This window comes from Lingula anatina, chromosome 10 (assembly GCF_051362555.1).
Source record: "Lingula anatina isolate TDL-2025a chromosome 10, LinAna3.0, whole genome shotgun sequence".
NCBI lineage: Eukaryota > Metazoa > Brachiopoda > Lingulata > Lingulida > Lingulidae > Lingula > Lingula anatina.
This window is the reverse complement of record NC_141776.1, coordinates 9,782,034-9,808,027: the sequence shown is the minus strand read 5'-3', so window position 1 is coordinate 9,808,027 and position 25,994 is coordinate 9,782,034. Positions and strand designations below refer to the sequence as shown.

Here is a 25,994-nt window from a genome sequence, read left to right as displayed (position 1 = left end):
TAGGTTGCTATAACCAGTAGCATACCACTTGCAACTGCACGGTCGATTGATGGCATTTAGTCGTCTGGTGGCTTACCAGTCGCAAGTAATCGGCAGCAGGTCGCTAGAAGGCTGCAGTTGTAACTTCATGGTCGGTTGACGGTCTTTAGTCGCATGGTAGCTAACAGGTTTTTTACCGGTCGCAGGCATTTGAAAATATGTCGCTGGAATGTTGCAAGCGGCCGCTATAAAATAGGGGATGGATGGTGGTCTATTTGGGCAAATACTTTTTTTCATAATTTGTCATGTATGTCTTCAAATTATCAAGATAATAAATTATAATATTTTAGCAAAAGAAAACATAAATTTCAAGACTGATACCATCAACTTTTTATCGCTTATGTCATTAAATTTTCCTAAGCCATATTATATAAATAAACAATAATACAAATACACGAATGCAGAGACAACGGGAAAATAAAAATAATTCAATCAGCAATGTATAATTGCTATTTATTATCATATTTTCAACCATTAAAATTATAAACAAATGGTTGAACAGATCGTTAAATGTGTTCAATAATCTTAAATAGAAATAGTTTCAATACGTACAATTTAACATCCTTGAAGTGCTTGGTATCCTCACTACCAGGATGAGAGTGTAAAAAGTACACGACGCGCACGACCTCTCACGCTTTAATTACGTTGTATTGTATATGTAAGTGGCAAACGCTACTACTCACATTCCCAATGACAAAAGGAAAACCACACATTCGGTTGCGGTTGGAAATCACAAGTAGGTTTTTCGGTGGCTAGGAGGTTATTGGTGCTGCACCGAAAATGGTGCAACCATATATAAACCAAACGTTCATTTGGAAACCACTTTGCGAGTTGTTGCAACCGGTTGAGGACCTTTTTGCAACCGGTGACATTTGCAAGTCGCAATGAGGTTTTTTGTTCAGTGTCATTGTAACCGCACAGGCCTTGCGACCTCAAAGAGATCAAATATTTAGACAAGAAAATATTTAAGGATTTTCTAAGATCAATAAAGATTAAAACATATATTTAAATTTATGTTTTTATTACAGCACTGGTTTCGTTAGGCGAGAGTGTACATGTGTAGTCTGTTAAAAAGTTCGCAAAATATTGCTGGTTCTATTTTTAGGAAGTGAAGTCTTCCTGATTTTCAAGTAAAAGTTTTTCATCAAATATTTGTAACCGCCTTACAAGGGGCGTCTTGCAATCCATGGTCTCACCACGTATTTCCGAGGTTTTTTATTCTTTTTACTTCTTAGGTAAACAAAGCCAATGATTATAGCAGTCCCATCTTTTTTAAAAAAAAATTTATTTATTTAAATAGACCTTTTTTGTCTTCTGATAGATGAATTTATGAGAAAGCATCTACCGCCACATGTTTAAAACATATACGTGTATATTCTGTGCGGCCTTGCTGCTACCAGTTTACAAGCGGGTGCTACAGTCCTGCAACCAGTTTTCAATCACCAAGTGGTTGCTAACAGGTTGGTTATCGCTTGGCAAACGGTGTGCGTCTGGTAACCTATAGCTTGAACATGGTCTTATCAGAGGTTGCAGATAACATACTGCAACCTTGTTGCAACCGGTTTGCGACTGCTTGCCGATCAAAATTAGCCATACTTCTTAATTAGCTCGCAAAGTGATCGCAAGTGACCGCGAGATTTTGTGGTTGCAAAAAGGTTGCAAAAAGGTTGCAAGCGCAGTGTGACCCAGCCCTAAGGAGTTTTTGTAAACATACCAGCATGAGCAAAAACAATCATTTTTTTACTGTTATGAAGTTGTTTGAGGACTGGAGAGATGTTACTGTTACCAGGTGTTCTTTAAGGATACGAGCAGAAATATTTCAATACAAACGTAAACATGTGGTTTTAATGTGTCTTGTGAACATCCGTACAGAAGAGGAATACAGTGATCGAGTCGAGATTAGACTAGATGTAAGAAGGATATATATGACAGTGAGAAGCTGCAATTTATCCGATATGAAACATGTATAATTTGTTCATGTGGGATACATATATCTGTTTGCCCAAAGACATGCAGAGAGGAATGCAATATACCTGTACATTGCTGAGTGCCTTTGTATGTTATAATAAGGCAGAATCAGCATGATCGATTGGTTGTTTCGTTGGATTGTGATAAGGGTTCGACTTGGGTGCTTGGAAGATATTAAATACGCTCAGTGAAAGGTATTTTAGAATTTGTCTTTGGTTTCTGTGAGAAGATATTCTACCTTGGGAAGGTGAGGTACACTTAAATAGGTATCGCGATAGGTATCGCGCTTGCCTAGGAGTAAACAGATCGCGGCTCGATTAAGGTCGCTCCTGGGTCCTATCAAATAAACATTTGCAAAATAATCTAAAACCAAGGATCAAAACTGCTAAGGACTTATGAACGCCGAGCAACGAGTGGAGTACATGTACAGGTAGGAGAATATTCTACTACTCACATTCTCAAATTATGTGATGATCGATTGCCTAGTTGTTATGTCACAATAAAATTAAATATATAGGTACCCTTGAAACAGTGTACATAAATGCAGTAGGGATGACCATGTTTTGCAAGGGGAGAATATTTTCTGTCTAAATAGCAACCATAATATAGATGTCATCTTATATACTGCATATCATATTACTTCTAAAAATTACCAATTGCCATATTAGAAAAATGACATAAATCGGTTCTCTGTTGTTCAACTTGTTTTATTCGATTATTTCTCTGTTAACAAGGAAATGTTAATCCGTCAGATACAATTATACACTCAGCACTGGTATGTGTTGTTGGTTGTAAAGGTTACTTTGAACCTCGGAAATGCACGTCTCGGCCGCGCGCACCGTGACTTCACCCTTCGCAGAGTACACGCCGCCGATGCCAGTACACCCTAAGATGTGAGGCACAATACTTCCTGTGCTATTCCACTTCAAACAGACAGTTTCTGGAACACACCTACACGTGTTAGTTTGCCCTTCGCGCCATGCATAGTAATAGTGTTTCCCACTTGGCCTGTGCATTATCTCAAGACTGTAGCAATTGAAGCAGTCGAGATGACGAGGACAAAGAGAACGCCGGAGTGGAATTTAGCTCTCTTGCTGATATCGTTGCTCTGTATTGCCAGCATTAGTGACCACTACGTTCAGACAGCTATACACGGGTAAGATGTCGTTTGTGCAGTTATTTGTACAGTTATTTGAGATATAGCACCGAGTGTCATACAGGTCCGAAGAAAGGGGGAGGGGGTTAAAACACCGATTTTCTTTTTCATATAAAGCAAATAATGGGAAACACGATAAAATTGTTTTGCATACAATTCTAAATGAAAAAAGAAAGTTTGTGTCAATTTTCTACAATCCTATGTTTATAATGTAATTTTTATTATTATCATTATTTTGTCTTACCGTTGCTAAAATTGATTATACTCATTCAGTTTTACTTGCATTCTATTTTATCTCATTGAAAAATCAGTTAAAACAAAGCAGCTAAACGAATCTTGATTGGGTACTTTTTTTATGAAAATAGACAATGAGAAGTAGAGTGGCATGGAAGTAAATATTGATTTAGCGGCATATTCAGTAACAATCATTTCACCTACGGCAAGGACGCAATCGCCGTATTATTTTTCTTTTGTCAGAAAATATTATTTTTATTTGTTTTGGAATTCTCTACTGTATCTCCGATGCTTTCTACAAAACAATTAATGGTTGCATTTTCTGCCTAAGTGCCAGTACAGGGTTTTTCCATTTTCATTCCTAAAATGAAAATCAGAAAAACTTCTTTACTTCCGTTTTTTTTTCAATTAAAAAACTTAAATTTTCTTATTAAAAAAAAGAGAAAACTAGGTACATTTTAATCACTTTCACTTGTTTGATATTGGAAAAACGAAAACAACAATATTTCTATTATCTATCACATTTGTAATCTGTAGTTTTATTTTTGCATTTCATAGTAAAACGGAGAAATGAGAAATATTCCTTTAAAAAGAAGGAATGTTGAGATAGCTTTTTCGTTTTACTTTGAACATTTGTATCAAATGCTAAAAATGCGACCGGTTTTTTATATTCTGTCTAAATGAAAAAAAAATTGTCTAGCAACGCGCTTGCGCTTCAACCAAGAAGTTATCATTATAATTTCTTGCTTCAACTTACAGGTTAATTTTTTATTTCCTATTGTCCTCTCGGGACATTCGGGATAAAGTGGGATTTCAAAGCAGAGTTGGCATCTTCTGCATATAAACAGAATTGTTCTTATACACATGTAAATAATAAGGAAAGTAATTAACTGAATACCGTGTATTTCACTCAAACATATATACAGTATATATATACAATTGTTAATGAATAAACGAAGTACATTTTACAATTATTTCTCTTTTAGTAACAAGTAATGTTATCATTTTGAAAAAACAGCTGATCCAAAATCCGGTTTGTTTTCGTTTATTTTCTTACAGTAGAACTTATTAAATGTGTTGCTGTTACTCCAACCGGCTGCTTTCAGAATAACAGCAAGTGGCACTCCCTTCTGACTTGCCTTACTCGTGGAAGCTGCTCTAACACTATGGGGTTTAAATATTGTGATATCAATACCGGCATTTCCCATTGTATTTTTTATCCACCTCGACAAAGTCTCTTTTGATATTGGATTAAACGGCTTGATGTAGCTTATGAATAATTGAGAATGTCTTCTAAGTGTAACAGTTTTCTTTAAATATGCAAATAGTGTAGATACAACACACAACTTCTTATTTTCTATAAATGGAGCAAATTCTTACACTAATTGACTCTTGCCAGGTCTTGACTGTTTTACTGAGTTATCTACCACAAAAACCACTTTTTTGTCTTCAACACAAAGTTGGTTTAAGTCTAATAAGAGAATGGATTGACATCTCTGACCCGAGCCAAGTAACATAAGCATTGACAGTTTTAAAGAAATTTGTTTCAGAGTTAAAGCGTCCACTGGGGATAAAGATTCCAAATATCCTAACACTTTATCAACATCCCATGTACTTTGATACTTCGGGAATGTAGGGCGGGTGTGAAATACCGCCTTCAAGAATCTCTTAACAAGAACATGAGAGCCTAAACTTAATTCCCCGTTGACCGTGACAAATTCATTTAACTGTCGCAAGTTAACAATAACCCTGTGCTTCCCATTTGATTTAGGTCTAATGAAGATATTTGAAATAAACTGTCCCTCTTCTTCCACTGTCTCCACAACAACGCCCTTTCTTAACAGTTCCTTTATTTCTACTTCAACAATTTCTTTTTCCTGATCATTGAACTGTATTTGTTTGGGTTCTCTATGTTGTTGAGGGATTGTGTGAAATTCTAATGAGCACCCTGTTACTAATCTCAGAATTTCTTTGTCCAGAGTCAATTTTTTCCACTCTGACAGATAATTCTTTATGTTTCCTGCTTTAAATTTTTCAGTACTAGTACTCACGGTTATTTCTTGTGGTATTGATGGTGCTGCTGCTTTTGTACCATCTTTTTTGGCCCCTTGGCAAACTTCGAGTATCGTTTGTTGTGCCAGTATTCCGCCTTGAACCGTCCCTGGCTCGGGCCGGGTCTCTCTAAAAAAGAGCCCTTGCTGCTGGATGAAGAATGGGAGTGGGTTCGCTTAAACGGTGTCTGTTTTGTCAACTTTCTCCCCTCTCCTGCGTCTTTGACCACTTTAAAAGGGTCATCCCCGAACAACTGATCCGTTACCGGGTTGCTATTGGCTAGTAGTGGCTTTGCAATGTTTGGTAATAAATCTGGCTTGATATCATCCCTTCTCATCATATTCAATCCATGAATTGAGGAACAAATCAGGAGAAGACCGTCCACCATCCTAGGTAATAAATCCTCTGGAGCAGGCATGCTCTTTCCGTTAGAAATTGAATGCAACAGCTGGTCGGTTGCTTCCAATAGTGGTACCGCCCCCTTTGTTATCTTGTTGATGATACGTTGGTATTTAGAATCCCGATGTTTCGTTTTAGTTGGTAACCCATTCCATACTTCTGGGTTAACTCGTGGGGTAATCAATCCCTGACAATTAGAAGGTTTCTTGAATTGTTTGCTTTAGTCTGGATGACTGGTGCTATATTTTGGCCAAATTGCTCAAAATGTGGAAAAAGCATGAAACTTGGCACAATTGTTCTTTGGTCTATGCTGATCATTTTCAAGGGCAGTGCCCAAAATTTCCAAGCGTTGTTTAGCAACCGTTGCTATGGAAGTGAATTTCCTTAGTAACAAGCTAATTAGACCTTTCTTGTCCAGTTTAAAATGTTTATAAATGCTAATAACTATGTTTCAGGGCATCAGAACTATCACTAGACTATTTTAAGGCAATTAAAACCCAAATTAACCTTAGCCACGATTGCTAGGCAGCATATTACCCTAGCAACAAGCATTTAAAGTTGCGTTAGTCTATTAAGTAAGGCAAATCTATAATACTAGCTAAGAACTACACTTTTGAGCAAGATATTCATACTTTTAATCCAGTAAGTTGAACCAATTGTGTGTTTACACACATCCGATCAAATAAATTGCCAGTGCAGATACTTAAGGCAGCACGTTCAAAATTAGTAACCAGCCATTTCCATGCTTTTATCACCTTACGACTCTTTATAAAACTTAGTTAATAATAATAATAATAGTTAATTCTCCCTTGTATGTGCAATATACAGTGCATTTTGCCCTTGCACATTGTCAGCCTCTACATCTGTACCTACATGCACACTGGAGCAACTCTGGACAGGTCAATAGCTTTTGGCAAATGTGTCCACTTAGGCCCACTGTTCTGCACAAGTCCAACCAGAGTGAGCACATGGTATCTGATGACATGGCACCGTAGTGCTGATTCAGATATGTTCATCTCGCAAGAATACTCTTATATTGATGTAGAGCAGCCTTGGTGGAAGTAAGATATGGCATCTAACGGCCTTTGGGTGTGAACAGAAACTTTTGAACTTTATTGATTAACAAATAGAATTAAAATAGAACCATGCTGAACTGACAAAATACAATGTGAAAAAACTTTTTAGAAAATATTGAACAAAATGAAAAATATCTTGGAAATCTGGTCTCTGAGAAACCTTTCAATAATAGGAAAGTCAACAGTGGTTAAACCTTTAGTATTTCTCATCTTACGTAGGGCATGTATAAACTCTCCTACCAGCCCCCCCCCTCCCTCAATACTTAAAATATGCATATCATATTTAACTTTATCAGGAATGGAAAAAGATACAAAATAAAATGAGCAAGGATGGCGTCTGATTACAAAAATGGACGGAAAAAGGTACAGCAAATAAAAATTTTTCCAAGGCCCTAAACTTTACATGGCTTAAGAGACTTCTTTATGAAGAAAATAAGAGTAAGTGGAGAGCGTTTTTCTTGGCAAAATGTCAGGAATCGGTAGTAACAAAAGGTGGATTAAAGATACTAAAAGCAACTTCTTATCCCTTTTGGCAAACATTATTGGTTCTTTGAATGAAATTCAGGAAAATTTCAATTTAACCCCATATGAAATCTTATCACAACCATTATGTCAAAACTCAAAAATTGAAAAAAATTAAAAAACTATTTTCCATAAAAGATGGTGTAAAAATGTTTTTGTTTTTTTTTACATCAATGATATTATTAATGACATTTGAACTCCCCTCTGTCTAGAGGAACTCAACAAAAAACAACCTTAACACTAACTTTCTGGGCTAATTCAGCATGTTAAATACTTGTTGCTAGGGTAATATGCTGCCTAGCAACTGTTGCAATGGTTTACTTGGGTTTTTAATGTCTTAAAATAGTATAGTGATAGTTCTGATGGTTTGAAACATTATTAAAAGCCTTTTTAAATCATTTAAACTGAACAAGAAAGGTCCAATTAGCTTGTTACTAAGGTAAATCACTTCCTTAGCAACGGTTGCTAAGCAACGCTTTGAAATTTTGGGCACTGCCCTTGAAAATGATCAGCATAGTCCAAAGAACATTTGTGCCAAGTTTCATGCTTTTTCCACCTTTTGAGCAATTTTTGCACCAGTCATCTAGACTACTTTTCTCTTCTGCAATGTCAAAAGAGAGACCGCCTGATAAGATCTTATCCAGATTTTCCACGAGTTTGGTATGGATGATTGGCGGTCCAGTGGGCTCTACAGCCAACACATCGCCTTCAAGACGATTCAGCAGCTTATCAGCTTGCGTAACGTCCTCAGTTACGGTATCCGAGGTCTTCTCTACGTTTAGTTCTAGGGCGCGGCTGCATTCCCCAGATACAAGGTCACTACTCGAATCGCTGTCTGTGTCGCTTTCCCGTGAATCGCCTTCTACGAGGACGTTTTCCCTACGGTCAAATTTATCAGACAGGGATTGAACAACTTTCTCCATGTTGTTGATCATATTTTCCATACGATCTAATTTTGCATCGATCTCCGTTTTTTGATCGTCTGCTATCTCGTAAAAATCCATCTCCGCGGAATACGAGTTTTCGGCTTTTTCTTTTTACTTTTTGGCTGATACGGGTTGTTGCCGGTTTGGGTGCGTTTAACGCTCGTCTCACCATGTGGACCAGCCTCTACCCTCTCTTCTACGAGAGAATCTGACGAAACGTGCGTTTCGAAAACCCGTTCCATTTTCTCCAGAATGCTCTCTGTGAGACCGACGTTTTCTTGCGCAAACTCAGCCATTCTTGTTTCAACTTGTTTCAATACAGTTTGGCTTACACGTCTTCGCAATTTGTTAAAGGTGTTTCAAATAAAAGTAATATCACCACGTGATATTACGTGCCTTACGTTTAAAACGTCAGCGTATTGTTTCACAAACAATTTTCAGGCACATGTGATTAAAGGGTATTTCACCAACGTAATATCACTTCGTGATATCACGTGCCTAAAATAAATCACAGTTAACCGTCAAAGTATTGTTTTTCAAACAATACAGGCACTGGTGTTTACAGGTTACCCTGTAATTCTCTGAAATTCTAGTAGACTTTAGTGATCCACTCGTATCGTAGCAATAAACTGCCTGTAGGTAGCTGCGTTTTACGTCCATTCCCGGATCTCTCAATACAGCAGCTGATGCCTTATCCCGATTTGACTTACAGAGATTCCACAAGTCAATATTAAATATTTATATCTTCACGCTTGTTTCTATTTTCTGTACCACTAATCATGTTAGTTGTGGTATCTGAAATGAAAATCACTCTATATAACAATATGCGATCATTTATAAATAAAAGCACATGATACTAGGGGTGGGGCAACCTTTTTGACCAATGTTGTACATGTATTACGGTGATTAAACAGCAGGTACAAAATACATGTACAGATGCATCTTATTTCCTTCAAAATAAAACACATGATGAAGAAGCGTGGATAACCTATCAGTAACTTTAATTTTTTGCAGTTGCTAAAAGTGTCGATTACAGGTAACAATTATTCCGTTTCAGCCCTGTGCGTCACCTTGTGGCTGCTCCCACGCTGCACTGTGTGCGCAGAATGGCGCAAATACTGGTGAAGATCCTGAAACGTCTGGAACTCGACCAACCACTGCGCGGACACTCTAAAAGGTCAAAATGTCGCAATCCTTTCCTGAACAATAATAACACTATGCTTGTAGCCTTTCAAATTATCTTTGCGATATTTCCTTGTTTGTCATATAATGTAAGCTACTCTGTTTCAGGTTCATGCCTGGGATCATTGTCCCCGGTAGTGAGAGAACAGGCCGCCTTAGTGTTGTGCAGAGGAGGTCTAGTCAATCGAACATAACTCAAATATCCAAATTATGAACTGCCGATTAGTCACAGATGTTTTGAAAATGAACATCACATGTGTTTCAAAGATTTTCATTTGCGTGCAGTTGTCATAAGAACTGCTTTCAAACTGCAGGTGACCAGCCAACATGAAGTATAGGCACTAACGGGAGGACAGGCAGAGGGGCTGTTTTATCTATTGTACATATTGTTTGGCTTACTCTGCATTCTAGAAACAAAATACCTCTACATGTACTCAACCAGAGGGAATATAAGACCAGATCATATACAGAAATATAGTGAAAAGCGCACATGAATTGACAAATGTGGTCAAACCCCTTAGTTAAATAACAGCATGTATTTTAGTCCACAGTTTACTTGTAAATAAACATTTTGTCTGAAAGTGGAAAACATCGACGTCAGCTTGTCTCCATAGGAAACGTTCAATTGCGATATCTCCATTGCTTTATGTGATTCACTGTACGTGTAAGGTAGTTAACAGTTGTGCTTTGAGTGTGTACTTGTACTGCAGCTGGGTAGCGAACATTGCGTGCAACGTATAATAACATCCTACATGTAGGGGAGACCGGGGCTAGTTGGACCCCGGGGTAAGTTGGCCCCCAGTCAATTTATGAAAAAGTAACTACGAGGTAAAAAAATTGGCCACATACTCTTGCAAAGTGACCGTAGCCTACAATGCTAAGGAAGTGTCGGACGTTAAAAAGTTTTACTTAAGCGGTGAGTCGAAATAAACGATTTTTGCACCTAAAAGTAATTTTGTTTAAGAGATTTCAAAATCTATTTTCATAGGCTTTTGATCGAATATAAGATATGTATAGGGCATCAAACTGAAGCTCATTGTTTCAAGTTTCACAGAGATGTATCATCGTTGCTCATTCTAGCACCATAAATGGCTACCATCCTTTAAAATAAATAATGTGCACCCGGGGCTAGTTGGCCCCCTTGACTCGGGGCAAGTTGGACCCTCATATTACCCACAAACCTTTGCGCGCAACGCTGTTTGAAATAAACAAGTTGGTGAAATTGACAAAGCTTGCCGGTGTCTATTACCGTCTGATTGATTTTTTTAAATTTTCTCTCTGGTGTCTTTTTGAAAATTTATATCAGAAATATTCTGTTGATTGTAAGTATTAAAAAGCAAATTCATTGGACTTTCCGTAGAAAAACATTTATTTTGCCTTAATTCATTGTAAGGTAATTCCCTTTGTATTTAGTGTCCCTAGCTAGAGACCATTGTTGAAACAAACTCATTGGTTTAAAACTGAATTTGTTACTTTCTTTTAAAAAGAAAATTTATAATTCGTTTTCATTCATTAAAAACCTTCTTTATACCATTATTTATTTATTCTTAATTAAAACAAAACACATTTTATTGATAGATATTTTGGTTCTTGCAACACATACCCCCCCCCCCCCCCCAACAACGTGACGTACGGAAACCTCAATAAATCTGCCTCATTTGAACTGTTTATTCATCAAAGACTCTCAAAAATCAATTAAATAAATTAAAAATTTATAAAAATGTATTTTAAGGCGTTTACATGGGATATATACTTCATTTTCGTATAGGGGGGCCAACTTGCCCCGACCCTGGGGTCAACTGCGTTTTTTGTCAAATTTTGAGCCACCTGGCATTATATTTGAAAAATAATGACGTTGCATACGTAGCTTAGTTCATGGGGCTTACTCTGAAACCGGTTTTGTTACTCTAACCCACTCCTAGTTGGCTCTACAAGGCCAAAAGTGTCTAACTGGGCCAACTAGCCCCGGTCTCCCCTACATGTGTATTAGATTTCAGACATTTGTTTCCGGGTTAACAATGTGAGAATTCCACTGGAAATACTAAAGGATGTTTTCACACTGGAATAGCAAATACGCACTTATTTCTAAATGGATTCTGTTTACATATTTTGTGGAATACCCACAAAGAAACAAAGAAGACACTTTAAGCGGGTCTTGTATCTTTACAAAATTGCCATGAAAAAGAATTGACTTGTGTCTTACATATCAAAGCAATTACAACATCATTATTTCCCTTTACGTGACCACCTCTCCCTGCCCACTACACACACTCACATCCACTCGCCACGTTCATAACACACACAAATATTAGTCCCCCTCTCGCCGTTATGACCACAACGTTCACAAATTCTCGCACGATGAATGATTATTTAGATCATCTCAGGGTGAAAGTAACCAATCAATAATATTTTATTTCACGACCATAGGTCAAACACAGATTTTACTAGACTTAAATGCACTATTGACATTTAAGATCCTGCTAGCAAGAAAATGTATGAAGACACCCAGACACTGTGTGCAACCGCCAAGTATAATATTTGCAGCGTTTAATCTACATGTAGATGCACATACACATTTGATAAAGGATTAAAAATGCATCAATCGTAACAAGTGCATTTGAACGACGATAATTTAACGATGGTGACGAAAAAGATACGCTTTGCCATTTACATTGACTATTTACATTGTCATTTACATTGAAAATAAGATTGGTCAAGTGGTTCCCAAAATATGCTCAAGACCAATTATTTTATTTATTCTTTTACGTGAACAAAATGAAACTTTCTAACAATTTTTCTGGGGAACATACGTTACCTAGTACATGTATTAGCCATGATGCAAAGCCCCTGCGTTACAGTTTAAATATTTATGAAACATCCTTACGTCATGTATAATTTACCATGATTGAAACTCTACAAAATATATCCGAACGCGGTATAAAATTAAAGTTAAATGACCCGGAATATTTGTAACCATTTAGGGCTCTTTGCGCAATGTAAAGACGTGGTAAAAATCAAAATTTGAATTTAAATTGAGACAGTTGTGGATTTCTGTTCTATACACATGTTAAAAATAAATGCAACTTTGAATTACTTCCATTTTGATTTTTGACACTTCATCATGAGTAATGCACCTCTATATTGGGTTTATCGCCTTTTATTTACTTACAAAATGTTAGCGAAAGATGACCCTGACGAAAAGGTCTTCTTTCGCTTTTCATTTTGTAAAAGGTCACCTTTTTTAACCTCTCGGAAAAACCATCATTTTCATTGACTTTCAAAAGTTCAACTATCACCTCTTACAGTGCCAAAGACCACCTTATACCCCAACTTTTGATACCCGGAAAGATTGCATTTATATTTTATTTTCTATCGATATGGTGAACTTTTGTATATAAACATACTATTCCGTATCTTACAATAAGCGCGGTATGCTAACAAGCCCATATTTTTGCAAATTGTTTGCATAATGCAATGTTTTACACTTTGCTTAAGGTATTCAATTTGTCAACTTAAAACCTTGTTAGAAGAGCAGCGCTTTCCATGAACCGACAATAATGTAAAAAGATGGACCTTCCAAGATATTTCCTTGATTTGAACATTTTAAGTAACGAAAAATCAATGAAAGAGACAATACATTTTCCACTTGTCGCCGCCAATGCCTGTCGAACCTTAAAGTTAGTTGTATTCTGAAAAGAAATGAACAATAGCATTTAATGCAGTGAAAGAAGTGTTCACATCGCCGCATTTCATCTCATGTACAATGTAATTGTGACGCTTGAAACGACGACATTTCTACGTCGACATTTCTATTTCCAACATTGTCAGGATTTCAATACAACAAGTCAAAAATATAAATGTCAGCAGTCACATCTCCATATTTGCATAGAGGACTTTTTCACCAAGAAAAAAGCTTGACATTTAACAGTAGCTATCGTCGCTGTCTCAGTTATGTCAGGATGTATGCGTTGGTTGCAGCAAGTGAAAAAAGTGTTGAAGGTCACAGTTTGGCAGGCCAAAGGATCATTTCGAAAGAGAAAAGCGCGCTCTCCTCGACAAAAAAGGCTAGAGGATCTCATGTCACTAACTTAGTTGTTTTTGGTAATGTTGGGATTTGCAGTGATTTCTCTAGAGAAAAACACGCTCTCCTTGACATAAAAAGGTTAGAGAATCTCCAGTCACTAACTTTATTATGTTCAGTGATTTGCAATGATTGAAGCAAGTTAATAATAATAATAATAATAATAATATTGATATTGACTGTAGCAAGTCAAAAGTCCAAAAATGTAAGTGCCAAACTCAACGATGTGGGATTATTACTGCTGGGATTATTAAACTGATAAGGATGAAGAGAATGAGAAAAACATCAGGTAGGCCGTATGTAACATTTGAATCAAGCAATTTAAAGGGAACAAACAACCATTAAAAGTCCTTGATTAGAGCCTCAGAAGTCTTTGAATTTGTTTTTATGTAAACACTCTGACTAGGTTCACTCAAGTCGTGTAGCAATAATCACGATTATCTTCATATTTACATGCAGTTATTTCAGCATTCATATTTTCGTTTATTTCTTTTCTCTGTTTATTTCTTGACCAGACGATATAAAAAGACAGGTCTACTACATGTCTGAGAAGCATCAAGATGCTTTAAACAAGCAAACAGGGTGGACCAAATTAAGAAAGAAGGGAATGAGGTATGTATTACATGAACCTTTTTAAACCTTGTCAAAGTTTACTTTTCCTACAGTAAAAGGCCTATTCAAATTGCTCAGCAGTAATCATGAATGCATGTTTTCATCATTACATGTACTAGTAGTTATTTCATTATTCATATTTCCTAAATGAAAACTTGTACATACTAGTACACTCAAAGAATGAACTCTCTTCATCTTTTTGCCAGATGCCATTGAAAGTTCCTACATACGAAAGTGATAGATAGTGGGGGATGTTCTCAAACAAGCAAACGAACTGTACAGACTTATGTAGAAATAAAAAAGGAATATTACCGGACCCTTTTTAAACCTTGAAAAATTATTGTTTTAAGCACTTTGATGGCTTAAAGTACATAGTTTGAAAAATACTAATATACCATAAGGTTGCCATTGTTTTTTCGTATTTGATTAGCATTTAAATGAACTGTTATCCAAAGCAAAATTAGTCATTTTTAAATAAAAAATAAATATTAAATAAATATTAAAATATCATTTACAATATTTTTCGGAAAGCTAAAGGCAAAGGTTTGGGCAGGCAAAGCGTTCACTTTACAGACTATTCCAGGAAAACTACTCCCACAAGAGTGGGAAGTAACACCTATATAGAGGACTTGGGCATCTTGAAAAATTTATATTATGAGGATATTTACTGGACATTTGTTGCATTATCAAAAAACATTCAAAATACAAACCCAACCTGCACAAAATGTTTTAATGGAATAAATAATAAAAGTTTATACCGTGTGTTTTTCTGTTTAATCAATACATTATCCAATCCCCGCAAGAAGCATTACATTTAAGTGAGAACGAACCGAGGGAAAATGCAGTCTTTTCTTCAATAAAAAATGTTTGAAAAGGTTATATTTTGTATCTGGAAAGGAATTTGAACTTTTTGGCAGGAAGAGGTAGGGGAAAGTGGACCATATATACACCTTTTAGCACGCAAATAGCCCATGAATGATAAACAAACTAAATAATATGATGTGAATAGAAAAATAACACAAAATAAAACTCAAAGAGGCTTTTTATAATGTAATTATATAATAAACAATCATAAGTGTGCCATTTATTCTTACTTTATTAGAACCAAACACATTATTGCCAGTCCTGTGAAAGAACTTTTCACTTTACTCCTGGAGCCACGGCATTTCTCCACTTTTATAGCCTTTCTTACCCAATCTAAGATTCATGATTTTTTCAATAAAAAAATCTACACTAAATTCTTAATCCAGAAACCCTTGATAATATCAGGCAAGATGCCTTTAAAAAGAACTTTCACGAGTTAGTTATGAAACCACAGAGTTTCTTCCTTGAGGCAAAATCTCAAACAATGTCTCTTTTAACCAAATCAGTGGTCATATGACAAAAATCTTTGTGATCCCATAGGAAAGCTTCTCTATAGGGTTTCCTATAGGAATTCTATAGGATCCTATAGGAAATCTTTTCTATAGGGTTTCCTTTAGGAATTCCTTTAAGATCCTATGGGAAATTTTGTAGGTAGCCCTATAGGAAAAAAAATATCAAAACAACATATATTCTCAAGATCCTTGTGCTCATATATTACATATTCTATTTTGTGTGTGTGTGTGTGTGTGTGTGTATACTCTCTAGATACTTGTATTATATATGTTTTGCTTTATTTTTTCTTTATACTTTTTCATTATCTAACAGATGCAAGTGGTTCAAGTGTCAGTTAAAATGCTCCTAAATTTGTAAAGTGTAGGTACATGTCCATTAAAAAGTTGAATGAAGTTGTTAAAAATTGGAGTAATAACTGGGGAAACTGTAATCTAAAATATTAGAATTTTGATTACTGATGCATTTTGAAATGCATGTTTTTTTTTTTTTTTACATATCTATCAGTTTCTACATTTCCTACAAAAATGAAAAACCTTTCATATTATTCTTTTTTATTGTTCAAAGTTCATTGGAGTTGTTAATATCATTCATTCAACTGTGGTATTTTAATTTATGTAAGCACAGCATTAACAGAAAATAAACATTTTTAGTGAACAGTTTCAAACAGACACAAAACTCAAAATAAGAAAACATCCATGTAAGTAAATAGGCAATTACAACTATATACACAAGATATCCATCAGCAAGAGAGTAATATTTCACAAAAACTCTGTGTTTCAACACATAAAAGTCCAAACATGAAAGCAATCTCAAATGTTGTCCAAAATGTGTCTGCCAGTTTTATTGTCCACTTTCAGGTAAATATTACAAGACTTGAAATAATTTTCCAAAAATTGCTTGACGATCAAATTCAAGTAGTTTTCAGGGGCTAACATGATGAAAACCAAGCCCTTCTCATGGTTTATTTCAAATTCGAACATTTCTCAAGACACTGTGCAGAGCTTCAATTACTTGTCAAGGCTTTTCAGAGGGAAATTAAAGTGAAGTTAAAACAACTATGAATCACCAACTGAAATATCGCATACACATTAGAACAATATTATTTTTAAAATAACAATACAATTTAAGTAATTTTAATTACTTGATATTAAAATATCAATGAATCCAGCATGGAGATACATAAATAAATACTACTGTAAAAAGTCATCTGCACAGCAAAACAAAATAATGTCATCTAATAGAAAATGTGCATATGTGCACTAGAGCTAGTTATCATAAAACCTGCAAGGTAACTCACATAAAAATAATCTGTGTCTCAGCTTCAAGCAAATGCATTTTTATAATGTTTACAGATGAAACAGCCAATATTCGGTTTGACTCACTGACTTTTGGCAAAAATGCTGACACTGCACCCAGTTCCACATCTCTGAAGAGATCCCACTTAACACATTCAAGTTCTTTTAACAAAACAACATAGTGTACAGCACATTGGCAATATTGGAGCTCATCAGTCTTACAATAACAATGTGGTTTAACCACATAAAGTCCAACAACTCTTCCATACTTGCCACCTATAAACTCAACACATGAGTTGTCATGCCTCACTGCACATGTATACTGAATGCTTGAGAACAAAACATTATTTATACAAAATTTATAGTAAATGATTGCGGAGAGGTGGTTTAAATCAAAATTCAATAATTTCATAATAGAAATATTCTCTGTAATAGTCAATGCTGTTTTCTTCCCTTTCCCAATGGAAAAAACGCCCCTCGTCCAAAATCTTTTTACTCTTTATAGAAGGTGAACTGTTAGTAAGCTCATTAAACACACTAATTACATCAAAATCAAGGTCTTCTGTCACACATTTCCTGGCCAAAACTGGTAATATCCTGATCAAATTAAAGGTTGAACAAATCTGCTGTGGCACACACTGAGTTCCTGCAAATAATTTCAAGAGATCGTGGTTTTTACTTTCAAAAGTAAAGGCTGAAGTTGCACAAAATGGTCCACACATCTTCACTCCATGTGCCAAGTGCGTTAACTGGTGCACATTGAATGTGCATGCGGAGAGCCCATACAGCTCCTCCATTTGAAGAACAAACTTGACTAAGCAGGCATCTGCCACTGCTATAGTAGTAGGTGTGATGCTCTCACCTAACAAACAGTACACACCATAAATGAGAAAAAAAATGTTGATGGTATACTGTAGGCAAGGTACCGTAAAAAACAACAAGGCCGTACATTAGTAATGACCTCCATTCTGATGACTTCCAGAACTAACTTTCTTTGATTGAGTGTGGTGACCGGAAAATCTCTTATGGGGGACTGATGCTCAATAGCCTATTATCAATGGCAGCACTGCTTCTTCCCACAAAATATGGCTCCTCGTGATTGGGTGGATCTAACCATAGTGATGTCAACTGCCACATTACTCCCTGGCACACACCATGCATGTATTCTGGAGTCATCCCATTTACAACATCAAATGTTGGCAGCTGCTGAATCACTGAAAGGCCCTTTAAACCTTTCACAGCTTCATTTGCTTCTTCTGCTTGCTTCTCCCCTTGTTTGGTATCAGTCCTCACTGGCACCTCCCTGTATGGATAATACCTTGTTGGAGGATCTCTCTCTCTAGCAACTGTTTCACCTTGGTACTCACACCAGTCACACCCAAATTGCCCATTGTACTGTTAACAGTTACTGATCAAAGCCCATGCAGGGCTGTCTGTGCAGCAGATTTGTGGAAAAACTCTGCTTTGAACCCCTTGAAAACTGAATGCATTTTCTTCAAGATGAATACATTCATCGATAAAAGGCCTCAAAAATGTATTCATGTTTCTTGGCTTGCTATGTCTGAACCAAAGCCCAGTTAATAGTATATTCTCAGAATGAAGATGTGGGGAAGTTCATTTACAAAACACTGCATTGGCCAAATTTGGTACCCAGATGACTTAAAGATTGGGATGCCATCACTGTTCAGTGTAAGTGTTAAGTCATTCCCAGTGGATTATGTTTTCGGATTAAACTTTTGTAAAGATATGAATTTGTTATATCTGAAATGGCATTGGCAGCCTACAATTTCTCTACATAGCTGTTGGTCAAATGATGACTCAGTTTATCATTTCGTAAAATGTCCAACAACTGTTCCTTTATGGGGATATATCAGAAGAATGTCCCATCCTTGATTGCTTGCTCCCCATCAAATGCTGCTTCGCATGGCCCACAGATCTACCTAAGTAGGAGGTACATAATGGGCAATAAAAGTGGACCTAAAAATCAAATAATATAAACTGTATAAGTTCATTTTCATTTACAAGATAAAAGAGACTAAAGGACACTAGTGTTATTGGTTTATTTTACATAATATATACATAGATATATTCAAATGTTTTCATTGTAATAGAAAGGTGGGGGAATAAGTCATTTTGTATGTAGAGGTTGCAGATACATATACAGCAGCAGTTTAAATAGATAATTTTGCCCGACTTTTAAAATGATATAAAGCACTAGAAAAAGGATACAGTTTGTTACTTTTTAACCTTTGATTACTGTAAGACCTCTAAAGATGTGACCTATTTTTCATATCTTGTATTGTGATGTAACTTGCACATCTTATAGTTCACATGCATCAAGTAATTATACAAAAATGCAATAATGCCGGTTAAACATTTTTATTTTGCAGCTGAAAATGTCCAAAACTAGATGGGTGAGGCAAAAATGTCCTTGATAAATAGGATTTCCCTGACATTTTGAAAAAGATATGCTTCTTATATTTAACCCCTTTTACCAAGTCAATACCCCATATAAATAAAACATATACCTGGGTCTTATCATTACAAAAGCTTTGTAGAATTTATACTTTGTATCAGGAAATGCATTGGGCAGAATTACAGGTACCCCCAGGATGCTTAAAATGTCATTCAATGCTGCATCTGTCAGATTATGTCAAAGTATGAAGGCCACAATCAACAAAAGACCCTGTGCTTTGCTCAAGATAGCACCTGTATACAGTGGGTCATTGCCATCTCCAATGTTCCATCCCCGAAAAGAAATTAATATATTAATTAATATATGAATTATCCCCCATTTTAGAGTCTGACTTGCCAGATACAAAATCTCAAGGTCACACATTTTCACAACAAACTCTGCACATATTTATGTAATTGAATTACCTGGTTATTAAACTAAAAACAAAATGATCCACAACACAGAACTTTTAATAAAATAAAAATTATTGATATTGAAAATGTACCATAATATATTCATTTTGTCAACACATGCATAGGCATGTAGTGTCTTGATTGTGAAGTCTCTGGAATTTTTACTTTTTCTGCAATTCAGATTTTTAAAGCCTCATTAAATTTTAACTAAAGTATGGCACCAAATGTACTCTAAAAATGAAAATGAAACTCCATTGTCCTGCCTCTACACTTCTCCTCAAGTAACAATGACAGCTTACCCTTGGGTCAGCATCATGCTCCTCCTCCTGTATATTGTCACAATGTCTTGTAAAATAATCCTGTAAACTATATCAATACAAATTAATTCCTTTTATAAAATACCAAATCATGGGAGCATAAACACTTTTTTAAAAAGAACCTTTTATCATGTTAATTAATGTTGCAAGAAACATATTACCTTTGTGAAGAAAATAACACAGTGCAACATAGACTTGAAGCCAAAAGCTCATGCATTTTTTACCTTAATCCATTTAGTTGTTCTATATAGACCTTTTTACCTATCTTGGTTGTATGGATAGTATGCATAAGGTAGTAAATATAGATGTTAATAATGAAATTTTAATAATCAAATTATGAGCAACATGTTTGAAAAAAAATGCCCCACAAAAACTGTAGAAAAGATGATAGCATTACTTGTACTCACATTTATCTGACCATCTTCATTTTCATTTTGTCTAGTGTCGTTCTCCCTGACAAACAAGCATCTGGTCCCTCTGCAAAATAATTATTTTTTATATAATTAATACAAAATCTCACAATAAGACCTCATCATGACAAATTTCTTCATTACTCATGTGCAAAGATGTCTCTGTTATATCTTCAAATTTCTCCTGCTGAACAGGGGAAAAATCACAATAACCAGCCTTTTATTATTATAAAGAATGAGGTAATCCTGGTAATTTAAAACCAAGAAATTGCCTAAAACATATAGATGCTACCCTAAACAAATAATAGTACACTTTTCTATTTAATATATTGATTTTTAAATGTGGGCTCTGAAATGTGTCTTTTTTTCCAAACACTAGAACTTTATTTTAATTCTTGCTAAGTAAGTATGTATAATGCAAACAGGGTAATCCAATTTTTATACTGGTAATTGTGAAAGTTAAAATATATAAATATCCATAGTGCAGCAGTGCATATATATAAATCAACAGAGATTAAGATGTAAACTGGTGCAAAACTTGGAATAACTTTGCATCTAAAATGTTACACACCTTCGTTATCTGCAGGCAATGATGTTTCAGGGATAATTTCCTTCTCAGAAAACAAAGGTCCATCTGGGGCATCTACATTAAGATCAGCTGACAGTACCTGGCGACAAAGAAAATGAATCATCAAAGTACTTTTAACCAGAACTTGTACAAGGGGTACACATATTCATTCATAATTTATATTCAACTTTCATTAATATGCTGGGTTCAAAAGAATAAACAAGGCAGCAAAGCTGTCAAATGTACAGACAAAAAACCGAAAATAAAGATGCAGTAAATAGGTCATTTTGTCAATTTTGATGCAATAATAAATAGTGCTGTCAATCAACACTGAATTTTAATCATGAACAACAGATAACATGGTCAATAACAAGAGTGAACAGGAGAGATATTTTCTGACAGTATTCCAAATTATCTTTGTTGGTCCAGCCTCCATTTTTGATGGTCTTCCAACAGAAAAAAATAGATACCCATCAATGTAAACATTAAAATCTGACAATCTTCCAGAAGGCCCAGAAGACGGTCTCAATCCGCCCCTGCAATAAGATTACAGTTTCAGGACCACAAGAGTTCAAATTCACACAATGAAAATCCCAATATTTAAAAAATCATGACAGTGCATAAAATAATATTACATAATGTTTAAAGACATAAATACCAATACAACTGCTGATGTGGAAATACAGAAAATGTGCAGCCAGTGTTTGAAAAAAAAAGAAAACTGTTTCTTTAGAAATATTCTATTGATTTTATGTTTTAAAAAGTAAATTCACTGGAATTTCCTTAGAATAACAGGGATCCTTATTCCTGAGTCAAAATCTTGTAGGGCCACTTTGGCCCACTTGGTAAAAAAAATTGGGCCATTTTTAAAAATTGTGTAACACAGTGATCAAAATTATTATATTATAATAAACACATACAGTGACAATAAAGACATAGGCAGTGATCAGAATACAAACAGACACATTCAATGTCTCAACAGACAATGCAAAGGCATCAAGAATTATACATGAAATTTTGTTTATATCAAGATTTTTGCTAAGCGAACCCTTGCCCCAAACAGTTAACATTAACCCTTGTCACCTGGAACATATCAAAATCTGATTTGGATCTCAATGACCCATTTACAATTGATTATTTCCCAGTTACAACATATAATGGCAATGGTCACAAAGGAATTGAATAGAATCAGCAGTAGAGCAACATCGTTGTTGCACTGACCTTTGCTGATACTGTGTGGTTGTAGAACGAGATGGTGAACAGATGAATTCAACTGTCCTCAGTGTGATGATAATCCAGGAAACACACCTTCATTTCTACTGAAAACAGATAATGAATCATCAATAATAATAATAATAATAATAATAATAATAATAATATATATATATATATATATATATATATATATATATATATATATATATATATATATATATACACCAGAAAATTTACCAAATAGACTGCATTGCTCACTGAAGCTTTAAGTCCCATGCTTCTTTCCTGTAAGTTTGAGAACAGTAAGTGACATGGTTTTCCTTAAATGGTCATCATGGGAGCAGTGCCCAAAATAGGGGTTTCTTCAGATTTTGATGCAACATTACATAATGTTTAACAGCATAATGACCATTAATATTTAATAATAATATATTAGTATCATGGATATTCAGAAAATGTGACTAGCAAATATATATATTATATATATTACTTACAAAACAGACATTACATAGTGATCAAAATATATGTTACTTACAAAACAGACATAACATAGTGACCAAAATATATTATTATATTATAATAAACATATACAGCACCAATTAAGACAGACAGTGATCAGAATACATGCATGCAGACACATTCAATGTCACAACAGACAATGAACAGGCATCACAATTTATACATGAAATTTTGTTTATATCAAGATTTTTGCTGAGCACACCCCTGCCCCTAAACAGTTTATATTAACCCTTGTCACCTTGAATATGTATAAAACTGAGTGGGATCTAATTCACCTTTTTCCAAAATGATAATTTCTCATCTAAAACATATAGCGGCTATGTTCACAATGGGATTGAAGAGAATCAACAGTGTAGCAATATCGTTGTTGAACTGACCTGTGCTGATGATGTGAGGCTGAGATGAGTTCAGCAGAATACATACAGACTCATTTAATGTCACAGCAGACAATGCACAAGCATCAGAATGTATACATAAAATTTTGTCTATATCAAAATTTTTGCTAAGCGCACAACTCCCTCCCACCACCACCCAAATCTCAACAGTTCACATTAACCCTTTAAAGGCATCTTGAGCATATCTAAAACTGAGTATGCATGATATAATGACAGAATATTACAGATATAAAGAGATTATTCTCCTGGTCATGTACGCGTTATGTAATTTTTTATTAGTTTTAAAATAATGGATAAATTGCACACTTTTTGTTTTAACAAAATGTCAGATTTTTCTGTTTTTGTATTTAAAAAATAATACAACTTTCAAAATTGGCATAGAATTATTGTTTAGTTTTTTAAAATCAATTTTGAAGTTCTTTGAGCTTTTTTAATACTAAATTCTCTATCTCTCTTACCACACCCTCCCACAAACAAGTTCTCTCTCTCACTCCCCCTTCTCTCTATCTCTCTAACACATACACACCAGGGGCGTAACCAGACCTTTAAAATTTGTACTCACAGATTTTTAAAATTCCAAGCAAAATGTAGACTAACGCAACAGATGAAGGACAGCGTAATCAAAGCACATGTACCACACATCGCATCTTTATTTCCATTTATAATAAAATCATCATTTAGTCAGAAATATTCTCGCAATTAAAAAAGTTTCAATATTATTATTACCCAGAACGGTATATTTATTTAAAAGGAGGCTAGCTTCACATACGTGGAACCCCCTTCGAATAAACCTGGATCCGCCTCTGAGTTGAACTAACTTACGGTTTTATTCACCTTACATATGTGGATGCATGGCTCCCAAAACAACCAATTGTACGACACGACAGAGCTCTGATACATCTAAGTTTAATTATTTGTTTGTAAAAATTGCCCATGTCACCCTGTTAGTTTGGAGGGGTAAGCTGCGTCAAGTCCATGTCAAAACTCTTTGAAGCTTTGCAGGAAAAAGTCTTCCTTTGTTTCTCTAGCTCCTTATTAAACCTGGTGTCCAGATTTTATCTAGTGCCCCCAGGGTTTCGGGAGCTGCTCTTTAAAAATAACACTCGGGTAGATTTTTACCTGAGATAAATATAGCCAGCGAAAGAAAGAGGCTACAGGAGAGTTGAAGGCCACTGAACCCTCCAATAACCTTGCGCGCGTTATACGTCACAGGTCTTGCGTAACTACCCACGTGCTACGATTTTTCCCTTGGGGAGGCAGCAAGGGGACATTTTGTACAGGAGCAATGCAAAGATGGGTGAAAACGATATGTTGTTTTTAACCGAAAACGATGTCCCCCGGGCAAAACTGCCAACACCAAAAGTAAAGGAGCATACCAACGTTGTTTTGAAATGATGTGGTAAGCCTGTCAGTGGCGAGTTGGGGAGAAAAGAGCAGCACTGATAGCAAGGTACTGTGTACACGTGAACCGGCAAAGTTAATGATAATTTCATGTCGCAAAAGCATAATTAAATCAGTTAGTTATTTTCCAAACGATATTATTTGAATAGCAGATACATAGATCAAACTAACAACAATAAAAATTTTTGATGACATTGAAAATCAAAACCTGCGGTGCACAATAGGTTGAGGAGGACACTGCCACAGCAAGTAATGCATGAATTTTGTGACATAACACCATATGCTTGTGTCGTTGTTAACTCTGTGGTATTATTACAGCTCAAATTAACACCTGATACTATTTCTCAGGCTACCAAGTACAAATCAACTTATTTTGTGGCAATTGACCTCCATGTTCCATCATGTGTGCAGGTTGTTTATTATTATTATTTGTTCAAGCACATTTTGATAAAGTGGCTATGCTTTAACAAGAGAAAGTCAAAATTTATGCTGAAGTTTAAAAGATTAAATCATCAGTAGTATATACAATTAAAGCTATTTGATTATGCATATTTGATTTTCAGTTATCTTGATTATGATACGTGGTTGCTGCCTTTTTCTTTTGCCCTCAAACAATATATAACAAGTAAATTGATAGTGCTTTATTACAATTTTGGCTTTATACTTTCAGATGTAAAAAATGTGTAGCTGTTGGTAAAGTTGTAGAGATTGATGTGAGCATAGATCAGGAGAAATGGTATTAGAGAAACTAGGAGGACAAGACATAGATAATGTACAGTACGAGTATATCCGGCCATCATCACAGCAAGGGTAGATGGTGTGATCTTGTCCCTGAAGCTGTGCCTCAAGTTTTCAACTGGTTGAGTCCTTACTAAGACAAGCTGCTGCCGTGTGAATTGCAGGAGAGAAACCACCAAATAATTTCCCATTGACGACCATACTAAGAAATGCCTTCAATACTGCATGAACAAAATTACTCTGTGAAACATTTCCCATCCCCATGGACAGTAGACACACTGACATAACTCCCAATAGCAAAAAAATATACTGTCATCAGACTTTCTTGCTTACCTGCATCACTTGAACATGTGCACCCCTCTGTTTGTAAACAAACCACTGCACCACTCACAGTCAGTAGCCCCCTCCGCCAGAGGTACCTGAGCCTGGTCCTGAAAAAAAAACTGGCAGTAGTATACACCCTAGCCTGCTAGTTGTTACCAAAATTAACCCTAGCAACACACAAGAAATGCCAGGAAAAAAATGGAAAAAAAGCACTAATTTTCTCTCACTGAACTAAATTCGTCTATAACAGGTGCTGATAGGCTGATTTAGTGGTTTCTGCCCTTCACACAAACCACCACCCACCCCCCTGTTCTTACCTT

The 25,994-nt window shown here is 35.5% G+C and overlaps 2 long non-coding RNA genes across 2 annotated transcripts; one reads left to right on the top strand and one right to left on the bottom strand.

The window, feature by feature from the left end:
- The first annotated feature begins 9,384 nt into the window (after positions 1–9,384).
- On the top strand, positions 9,385–10,806 carry LOC147759540 (uncharacterized). Its single transcript, XR_015331273.1, has 2 exons — positions 9,385–9,549; positions 9,663–10,806. It is a non-coding gene; the product is annotated as an uncharacterized LOC147759540 (long non-coding RNA).
- A 5,358-nt stretch (positions 10,807–16,164) lies between these two features.
- LOC106172604 (uncharacterized) lies at positions 16,165–25,767 on the bottom strand. Its single transcript, XR_015331297.1, has 6 exons — positions 25,684–25,767; positions 22,304–22,401; positions 21,086–21,182; positions 20,512–20,581; positions 20,087–20,153; positions 16,165–18,896 (listed from the first exon to the last, which is right to left on the bottom strand). It is a non-coding gene; the product is annotated as an uncharacterized LOC106172604 (long non-coding RNA).
- Between the last annotated feature and the right edge of the window lie 227 nt (positions 25,768–25,994).